We start from the raw sequence: 11,379 nt of genomic DNA, 5'->3' as shown, positions 1-11,379 counted from the left end.
TCTTCTGCTTTACTGGTCGGTGGGTTGGGTCGACGTTGAGGGCGTGAGAAATGACCTCCAGGTCGATCCCAGGTACATCGGCCGCCGACCAGGCAAATACATCAGCATTGGCTCGGAGGAATTCCACTAACCTGAGCCGAGCTTCCGAGTCGAGGTTGGCACCGACCCGGACCGTACGGTCCAGGCGACCCTCCTCAAGGGGAACTTCGATCACACCCTCGGCCGGCTCCCCGTGCCGCAAAGCCACCTCGTCTCTGGCGTCAAGGGACTCGACGCTTAGGGCCTCCACGGGCTTCTTCCCTTTGAGAGTTGCTAGGAAACATTGCCGTGCGGTCGGTTGGTCACCTCGGACCTCTCCAATCCCGGCCGCCGTGGGGAACCGCATTAGCAAATGGTATGTAGAGACTACCGCGCGAAGGGCGTTCAGTCCGGGTCGTCCGAGGATAGCGTTGTAGGCCGAGGGAACACGGACGACCAAGAACCCGAGCCGCACCGTGGCTTCTGCGGGTGCAACGCCCGCAGTCACAGGCAGCTCAACGACACCTTCGGCCGAGATAGCGTCTCCAGTGAATCCTATGAGCGGGGTGGATGTTTTGTGCAACACTTGTCGGGACAAGCTCATCTTTTGGAAGGCCTCGTAAAACAAAATATCAGCTGAGCTTCCACTATCTATAAGAACACGCCTTACATCATAGTTCGCCATAGTGAGGGAGATCACCATGGCATCATCATGGGGGGTCTGAACCCCCTTTACATCCTCATCACAAAAAGTGATTACATTTCCGACCCGCTGCCTCTTCGCGACGGCCACCCCTGATGCTTCCACCGAGCCCCCTGCATTCCTCACAGGCCGAGAGCAGCCCCCAGTGATGGTGTGGATCACGCCCGCGACGGGTCGATTCTGCTCCCGAGGCTCCTGAGGGGCCGGGTCGGCCGGGCGCGGGTCTGCCGGGGGACGTCGGTTGTTTACATATCGACCGAGACGCCCTCGGCGGATGAGAGCCTCGATCTCGTCCCGAAGCTGGAAGCAGTCTTCGGTGTCGTGGCCGTGGTCTCGGTGGTACTCACAGTACGCTCGAGAGGGCCTCCTCCCAGGGATTTTCTTCATCTGCCTCGGGACCGGGAGGTTCTCCCGCCCCTTGACCTCCATAAGGATCTGGGCCCGGGGGGCCAAGAGTGGGGTGTACCGGTTGAAGCGTCGGTGCGGAGAACGAGGGCGTGGGGCGCCGTGGTTCCTCGCCGGTGACGGGCTTCTGCGCCGATGTTGAGGCGTCGGGCTCCTCCTCTGGGGTGCCTCTTTTCGCCTTTTCTTCCCGAGCTTTAGAGGGGCCTCGGCGGCCTCCTTGTTCCGGTGGGCGGCTGCCTCCTCGGCGTCTGCATACTGGTTCGCCCGAGACAACAGCTCCGGGAAGCTCCGCGGCAGGCGTTTGTCCAGGGAGAAGGTGAGTCTGCCCTTCCGGAAGCCACGCTTCAGGGCTGAGAGAGCCACCTCCTGGCTCAGGTTCCGGACCTCCAATGTAGCCTTGTTGAAGCGGGTAAGGTAATCCCGCAGGCTTTCTCCCTCGTTTTGCCGGACATCAAAGAGGGAGTCGGAAACCAATCGCCGCCGGCTACTGACGGCGAAATGGCTGATGAAGAGGCGAGTGAACTGGTCAAAGGACTGGATAGAGTCAGCCTCCAGGCCGGCGAACCATGCCCTGGCTGGGCCACGGAGGGTCGCCGGGAAGGCCTTGCAGAGGAGGGGATCTGATGCTCCATGGAGGAGCATAAGAGTCCTGAAACTCTCCACGTGATCCCGCGGGTCCGCCGCCCCGTCATAGGGCTCGATCGCCGGCATTTTGAATCCCGGCGGATTTGGGGTCCGCAGGATCCTCGAGGCAAGCGCCGGTTGGGAGGAGATCTCCAAGTCGGCGAAGAGATCTTTGGAGTGGCCCTTCAGGACCTGGAGTTGTCTGTGGAGATCGTTCACCCGCCGGTCCAGGGAGCGCGACCGGTGGGTGGGAGACAAGGAGCGGCGCGAGGGGGACCGACTGGAGTGCGGGCCCCTCGAGGACTGGGGGGTCGGAGAACGCGCCCGGGTCCGCCTCTCGTACCCCGCGCAGCTTCGATGAGAAGGTCCTGGCAGAATGGACCGTGCTCGAGAACCTTCCTCGCGCCGGCGCTCCTCCCCATGAGAGAGGAAGGAGCGCGGGTTGAGGAAGACAGGTGAGCGCTCGGGGGGCAGCGGCTCCTGGGCCCGCTGTGGCGCTCGAGACATCACACCCTGCAGGTTCTGCACTACCTCCGCGAGGGTGCGAACCTGCTGGGCTAACTGGTCGAACTGAGCGGCTTCGACCATCTGAATGGGGGGTGGAATGGTGGAGTGTTGCTGAGAATGTGTTGGAGACGCAGCGGCCTCCCGGCCGGAGGCGCGAGAGGCCCCGCGACCGGAGGCATTGGAAGCTCCACGACCACCTCGCCGTGCCATTACGATCGCTCTGAGATCAAGCCCTTCCTCTAGCGCCAACTGTTGCTGGTGGTCCAAACCGAGAACGATTGACACAGCGGTGTGAACGGGGTTCCGTCTGAGTTGTCTTGGTTGGTGTTGGTTACGCTCCACCTTCCACCAGGAAACCTGCGAGCAAGCCTCGCACCACCACTGGGGTAGTGGGGGCCCTCCGGCGATCAAGTCAGAGGAGATTGGAGGAGAAGGAGAGATAATAATCGCAAGCAAGAGAGTGCTCTGGAAGATATTGCTTACCCCCCCTTCTCCCCCCAGCCGCATATATACCTGGCTGGGGGGTCTCTGAGGGGGGTTTGTCATCGTGGGCGCGGCGGAGTGGCCACTGACATGGCCGTTACAGGGCGTCGTGGAGCAGCGCTGGGTACGGCCATGACAGGGCGTAGTGGAGTTCCGCTTTGTACGGCTGATACAGGAGATCGTGGAACAGCATCGGATACAGCCGTTGCAGGGAGTAGTGGAGCAGGAGGCCTCGGCGTGCCTCTGGGAAGCAGCCTGTCGTTATCAAGAGATCTCCGACTCGGGGTCGGAGTGCTGGATCAGGGGGCAGCCGACCTGGGGTCGGGCTGCGGTGCTGAGGATATCCGACTTGGGGTCGGATTGCTAGATTAAGGGGCAGCCGACTCGGGGTCGGGCCGCGAAGCCGAAGATGTCCGACTCGGGGCCGGACTGCTGGATCGAAGGGCAGCCGACTCGAGGTCGGGCCGCGAAGCCGAAGATGTCCGACTCGGGGTCGGATTGCTGGATCAAAGGACAGCCGTAGTCTTCATGGGCGCGCGTGCCGGTCACGTGGAGCATGGCGGCTTAGTTCCCCCGTAACAGAAATAAATCAGCAAGATTTTCTTATTAATTAAAAGATCTACAAGCAACAAAAGCATATTTTCAGAATCCAGAATCATTTGTAAGCCTTCCAAAAGTCCTCCTGCTGAACTTGTCCAAACGCATTGCCTACTCTTCCTAATCCTTATGCTGTAGACCTTCCAAAAGTACGCGAACCATTGTGTGCAATGTACATTGCTTTCACAAGCCCTTCCTATTGTTGTGGGCATCTCTCTCAAACGCATTCCCGGCCCTCCCACTTTAAAGAAAATCCAAGACCAGAAGAAAGAAAAAATAGCACGAGAGCGTGGGAAATAAGTACTCTTGATTCACTCCATGAAAGAAAGGCATTTGATGGCTGTTCAACCAAAATGCTTTAAGAAAAAGCCACCTCATAGTCTTTTCTTAGAAAGTGGCATATATACAAGTGTTTTAAAAAAAGAAGTTTTTTTATCTTCTTCAGTTTCTTCTCTTCGTCTCGACGTCTCGTATGCCGCTTAAATTAAAGAGAGATTTGTTTAGAGTAACGAATGTATTCTTAATATTTATGAAAAAATATTGTTTTAGGAAATGGAATATAAAAAGGTTACAATCTATTCAATATAAACATTTAACTGCTTGCTAAGATCACCCTTTGGAAGCTTTAAATCAGTCCCGTATATTGAAGGGTACTCAAACAAGTGTAATCTGAAGATCACCCAAGTTCATAGTCATAGCAGAATACATGGAAAAAATGGAGGTATAATAAATAGGGGGGCAAAAGAGCAATAGGGTGATTTGCAATGGAAAACATGAACACTCATTCAGCCACAAATGGACAGGCAGGCAGCAAGAACTTTCAATAAGACATAACATGAATATGTACTTCTGCATCTAAAGTCCATCTTCCCATGGAAGAGATTTCGTTAAAGTTTCGGCCTCGAACCATATCCATGCATGTATCAACAGATCCAAATACCCCATTTTGAAGCTTGCTGCCAGAATCAGAGCAGAGGAAGATACGATCAAGCGCGCACTGTAGAGCCACTGCTATCACCCTGTCATGCATCATTGTAACTGGTTTGTAGTTTCCCAAGTTGCTAACCACATCCTTACCACGCATGCCATAGGAAAAGAAGGGTGGATTTAGCATTGCCTGCCTCATTTTGCACTACACCTCTAAGAAGATCCGTGCAGGCATGTTTAGTCTCATATCGATTATTCGTCGAAGAGATTTTGGATACTTATACAGAACTAAGGAACCTAAAAACAATATCTTCCGGTTAGTCTTTTTGGATGAGGTCTTGGCTTGTAACGAATGGTATCAGAGCGAACTCGGTCCATGGCCTATGTGGACTAAAGACACTACAGTACAGATTCGTAGAGGCTGACCACAGGCCTATCGTGGTGCTTGTGATTAGATTTGAATGAATTTAAACTCTTAGCATGATGAAGACATTAGGGATTGAATGGAGGGAGTATGTGAGGATACGTGCGGGTGTGTGTTTAGTCTCATATCGGTTATTTGCCGAGAAAATCTTGGGTACTTATACAGGACTAAGGAACTTAAAAAAAAAATACCCTCTGAGTAGCCTTTTTGGATGAGGTCCTGAGTTGTGATACCCTCACTGCCAAATCACTTATTTCACTGCACTGGAAGAAAACTCTGCAGCAGGAGCAGGAGGCGGAGAGAAGGAGCTCAACATGTTAATCAAACGTTTCATGAGGGGCTTTGAGCATCTTCATACAAAGTTTACAGAAAACCTAAGAATTGGTAGTAAATGAGCTCATAGTCTAATACTTATAAATGCATGATGAGTTAATGGCATGTATTGTATTCTACAAGGTTTGTAGTTTTGGCCAAAGCCAATCCTTTTGCACCAGACTGAGCCGGAAGGGACCCCTAAAGCTTCTGTTTCAGTACTGTGTTCTTGTCAGTTTCAGTTGAAACTGAAATGGTTTAAGCCTAGTTTCAGTGTTTTCAGCAAAAACTGGTCATAAATACAATGTCGACTTTGGGCTGCCTTTCTTTTCTATTTCCCAATTGAAAGAGGGGATATCATTCACAGATGACAAAGGGAACTATTTTCTCAGAACAAAACAGGAACTTTTGTGGATTTTCAAAAAATTGGAATTAATTGGATTTGGTACTAAAAATCTAAGTGTCAGGTAGCTTTTACCTGATGAAAAACAACTTCTGGGATTTTTGAGAGATTTCTTTAAGAGCAAAGTGAATAAAAGGTTGATTTGTGCAGTAAACTGAGCCCCTGAATAGTGGATTCTCAAGATTTATGTTCAGATTTGCTGCATATTAGTTTAAACATTAAAATAATTTTGATGACGCATATGTTCTATTTCGTATTTCAATACTATATAAATGATAAATTATATGTTGTTACTTGGTGCTTGATATAATGGTAAGTTATATACATTATTCATATCTACATATAGTTTTACGTAATTGCGCTTCACTTTTGCAGGCATTTAAGTGGTTAGGATAATTAAATTGTCGATGAACATTCAAGCATCACATAGTGCATTAACATCTAATTGATTTTTCAAAGATTTTTATAGTTCTGTTATCAAAGATTTCAGAATGATTGAAACAATTAAAAAATTAACACTCCTCTATCAAGAAATTGTGCCCAAATTAAAACAAGAAAAAAGAAGGGGGGGGGGGGGGTGAAGAAAAGATAAAATAGAGTGCATGCCAACAGAGTAGCCCTGATTGTATCATGAGTTATGAGCGCATTAGTTGTTCGAATTATATAACGCTTTTGGATTGCATCCTGCCCTAAGAAAAAATTCAGAATAATTCCCTCTAGAGAAAGGTTTGCTATATTGGTACAGAGCACTGTACCAGTACCTTATAGGTACTGTTTGGTATAACCACATACCAACTCATTATAAGTTGTTGGAGAAGAAATAAGAGCTGTATATATTTCGGAGCAATAATGTATCGAGCCTGGATACAATATCGGTGCCTTATTGATACAGTATGATACATCTAATACCTGACTATACAAGTTGCTGCATTAAACCATGCTCCAAATTTGATAATGACAAGTGCCCCATATCCTAATAAATATGATCATGCAACTCCATAACCCAAAGAACTTTAGCATTCTTCTTCTTAGGGCTTTTTCCCACAGGTGTTGGCTTTGGAGGGGCATAAAACATATTAGACAAACAAGGCAAGGACTTGGAAGCAACTAAACAATTAATGATATTCCTTGCGTGGAGATGAAGTTGAAAGCCCTAGACAACAATCATATTACAAAATCCAATTAGAAGCCCTGTTCTGATTCGTATGATGAATCGATGATTGAAGTCGTTCACTAAGGCGGTAATTTAGCATGTAATTCGTTAGGAGACAACCAAAACTATTCCACGGTTAATACCTCATGCAGTCTTGACTTTAACCCAAAATATTATGTTTTGAAGAGTAGCGTTTCATCTGCATGCAGACATCCATGCGCCAACAGAACATTAAAGTAGTGAATCCTTCACGGCCCAGGCCATAGGATTAAGTAGCAGGCTTTGATGGGTAAAAATGATGCTGATGTAAGAACTATACTCTTCTTTACGAAGTTCAGAATTTCATATATCTCTGTTTAATTTCCGTCAAATCATTCACTGTCAATTTAATTTGGACCCATGATTCAATAATGAATATTGGAGATGGACAGATGCTAGGGCCTACGACTCTACATGTTCTCACTGCAAACATCCACTGATGATTAATAGGACCATTTCAACCAGAGAACTTGATGGAAATATGAGGATCCGAACTCATTTGCTTCGGTAGAAACAATCAATCCACCAGTCTGAGAAAGAGTTATAGCAAGAAGAAGAGCAAGAAGGAAACCACGCTAGTTTAATACATGTAAATAAGAACACACACTGTGATCAACAGTAATATTATATCTTAACACTCGGTGCTGCATGTCAATACATATCTGTGCATATTTATATAGAACTAACTGGGATGCCCTTATTCAATGATACAAAAGCAAGGCAACCCCATGAGCAGCATGATCACCATGGCTAAGCCCGGGGAAAACATACTGAGCTCAGCCATGGTATGGAACTACACTGATGGTGCTCACCCTTGCCCACCACCGTACCCGGATCCGTATCCAGATCCGTACCCGGATCCGTATCCAGACCCCCCTCCAGAGCCTGATCCATATCCCGACCCGCCGCCGCCGCCGCCGCCGCCACCTCCTCCCCCTCCTTCGCCATGTCCTCCATTCACACCAGCACCGCTGCCGTAGCCTGATCCACCACCATATCCCGACCCATAACCGGAGCCACTCCCGCCAGCACTCCCATACCCGGAACCACCTCCACCACCACCACCACCACCTTCGCCTCCACCTCTCCCACCCCCTCCTTTTCCTCCCCCAGAGCCATACCCCGAATCATAACCGGAGCCACTGCCACCACCGGCTCCATAACCAGACCCACCTCCTCCACCACCACCGCCGCCACGTCCGTAGCCTCCCCCAGCTCCCTCACCACCACCATACCCATGGCCTTCTCCAGAGCCATACCCAGAACCATAGCCTGAGCCTAACCCAGAACCTCCGCCACCGCCACCTCCGCCGCCAAAACCACCACCTCCACCGCCACCGGTAGCATGAATCACCACCCTTGCGGCAGCTATGAGCTCCACACCGAGCAATAGCAGGAGTACTGCAACACCTACAACTTTCGAACTCGCCATGCTAAAGGACTCGCGCGCCAACGGGACTCTGCGGGGTCGGGCAAACAAAGTATGACTAGGTAAGAGTATTTATAGCCGTTGCATGCAATTTTATTCGGTATATTTTGGGAGCAAAATGACAAACGGGGGAGTCCAGGTGTGCCGCACTTCGACGTAGTCGTGGCGCGGGGCAGGCCCGCTTTGCACCCACTTTTTGGAGGAACTTATGACCCGAGTTCACCCACGTAGCTAGGGAGACCCATCTCCTCATTAGTGGTTCTCCTATCAAGAGGGAAGTGGGCGGCCCTACCATTACGGGCACTAGTGGATGTTTTAGACCATCGAGTGTGGTTCGAGTCTCGCATGTTATCTCGTGGGGCGAGTATCAGATCACTGGTTATTTGGTAGCTGCTTCCTATCTTTCTCATGCGTCTTATCCAATTCCTAGGATGATTAGGATGGCCATTATCGGCCTTGGAGGGTAGGTGCCCTGTGGGTACGTGTCACACGCACCGTTCGCATTTGGCGGAAGCTTCGAGAGGTGGTAGACTGGTAGTGCAAGAGAAAGATCGAAGATGTGGACCCTCAGATGTGACGCATTCAGTTGCCGCAAAGCATAATTTCAGTGGGGCAATGTTCAAACTTATTTTTCTTATATGATCCAAGTATGTTCGGAGCAAGAACCTCATTATATTCGGGTTGGATTTGGTTTAAGTTGGGTTGTTTGAGCTTCCAATCCAAGCCTCAGCTAACTGAATATCTAATTGACATCTTCCAAGCCAAGGTAGTTTTTATATTGTCTTGATTCAGTCAAACCCAATCCAAAGTAAAGTTTGGGTTTGGCCGAGTCAAGTTCTAACTGATGTAACCCGTTGCAACCCGTAGATCAAACAGACTAACCATTGCCTGAGGCTAGCCCTTAAAAATTCTCAATTATTATTAGGTTATGAGCACGACTCCAAAATTCCATAAATTATGATAATATTTCTCGGTGTATTAGCTAAATGTTGTAATAGTGGTTCTAATTTTCAACACTCCAAGTTATATCCCATAGAATACAAATTCATAACGCCATTTACAAAATGGAACCATCAATAAAAAATACTTATTCAAAGGTAGCGACATTCAAACTATGATGAAGCAAAAAAAAAAAAAAAAAGTCTAACTATATAAAATAAAAAATACCACAAGCAATTTGCTGCCAAAAACCATTTTTGTTGCAGTGCCCATAGAGCTATAATGCTCTTTTAATATGCATGTATGTTTATATGCATGCATGTATACAGAGCCGGCCCGAGCCTTAGGCGATCGAGGCGGTCGCCTAAGGCCCCGGGCCAATGGAAGGCCCCGGGAGGTGAAGGGAGAAAAGAAATTGAGAGAGAGAGGGGGAAGTTTTTGGCACCGTGATCAAAAGGAAGCAAAGGCCCCTTTTAAAACAGAAACAGGAGCTCGCTACGAGTCTTCCCCCTTGATGGAAGGGAGGTGGAGAGTTTTCTGGCCTGCAGAGGATCAATTTGGGAAGTTGGGGACAGTAGTTTTGTTTTGGGTGGAGAGAGAGAGAGAGAGAGAGAGAGAGAGAGAGAGAGAGAGAGAGAGAGGAGGGATTTGGTTGGCTTGATACCCGCCTGAAGCCACTCTTATCTTTCATCCCTTCTCTTTTTTGGTTTTGGTCTTGGTTTTCCTTCCCTCACAATACTCCTGATCCACCTGGGCCATTGGGAAGAAAGATAGGGGGATTGGAGATGGACTTCTTGGAGGGTAGAGAGAGAAAAGGAGGGAAGAGGGGGGGGGGGGGGTGTTGAATGGCTGCTGTGCTGTGATGCTGCAGTAGCTGCTTCGGTACTCACCAAGTAAGGGTACTCACTTTGAAAGGGAGATGGTGGGATGGGATTTTTATTAATTAGATCGAGTGAATTTTTCATAATGCCCCTACTTTCTTTTCTAGAAAAGGTTGGACAAATTCTGCTCTTGCTTTACCATAATTCCCATAATTTCTTTATCTTGACCATGAAGTGCCATAGGATGATCTTTTCCTATTCTACTCTTACTTGACAGAATAAAAGTATTATTAAGCATTATCTCAGTTATTTAATCAGTTTCATGGCTCTTTTCTTAGGTTAATTACTTTTCTATATTTTTATTCAAAAATTATATTAAATTGAAAAGACTTCTTATCTATTGTTATTAGATTCGTGTATCTTTATTGGAATATTATACTTGATTACTATCTATTTTTATATCATTTTTAAAAAATATTTTATACTTATTTAAAATTTTATTATTAAAAAAAAGGCCTCATCTATTGGATTCGCCTTAGGCCCCCAAATGTATTGGGCCGCCCCTGCATGTATATATGTATGTTAGTGATTTTGAAAGGGTCTTGTACACTCCCCCCGATGCAAATGGCATCCCGTGATCGAAATGTACAAGCATGGAGCCAACAGGTCCTGCCGCCTGCCAGCATGCAGCCTTGGGTAGTAGGATGGGTCATACTGTAGTCACTGAACCCATGGGGCTGGGCTGAGCCCGACTCGAGGCGCTCCGCACTATACAGTGGGTTAGTAAAGGTGCATCCTTTAAGTATAGACCAAGAAGCTTAAATAATATTTTTTGATGAGTTTTTTTGGATAAAATCCTAAATTGTTACAAATTGTATCAAAATGAATCTAGCCAACTACTTATGTGAACCAAAAAATACTATAATATGGATCTATTTAGGCTAACCACAAGCTGATCGTGGTATTTGTTATTAGATTTATAGTAATAATGTATTTGGACCTTTAGGCTTGTGAGGATTCTAGAGCTTAAAATGGAGAGAATATGTGAGAATTCATGTAAGTTTGTGTTTAATCCCGCATCAGCTAAAACCTAAATAATATATTGAGGCTAGCTTTTCTGAGTGAGGTCTGCCTTGTTACAGATATTTGGGCAATAGTGCAACTGTGTGCACCTATGATATGCATCCATTTAGTGAGTAGTTTGGCCAATGGTGCAGTACCTATGGATTTCTGTTGGTTTTGATTCGGAGATACGACTGCAGTCACGAGGGATTCCAATTGCAGTACCTATGGATTTCTGTTGGTTGTATAGGAGAGCATGGGAGGGTGATTAATTGTTTGTAATTTAAGCAAAGTCTTAGTCGAGAGGAGACTAAGACAATATACTCCAAATTACACGTGCCATCTTAACCCATTGATACAGTACTACAAGGTAAACACAGCAGGCTCGAAATGTACTACACCATGAACGACTCTTAACCATGAATAGATCGAGTGGAAGCCAATATTGTTTATAAATACAACAGGCGAAGTCTCACAAGTCCACAAGCATATGTAGCTGTCCCTCTCTGCAGCAGAACGGCCCAGCCATTTAT

Source organism: Phoenix dactylifera, chromosome 6 (genome assembly GCF_051530095.1).
Source record: "Phoenix dactylifera cultivar Ajwa chromosome 6, Ajwa_hap1_PhDact_Kaust_v1.1, whole genome shotgun sequence".
In the NCBI taxonomy this organism is placed as follows: Eukaryota; Viridiplantae; Streptophyta; class Magnoliopsida; order Arecales; family Arecaceae; genus Phoenix; species Phoenix dactylifera.
The sequence above is the reverse complement of the archived record's forward strand: the minus strand, read 5'-3'. Positions refer to the sequence as shown.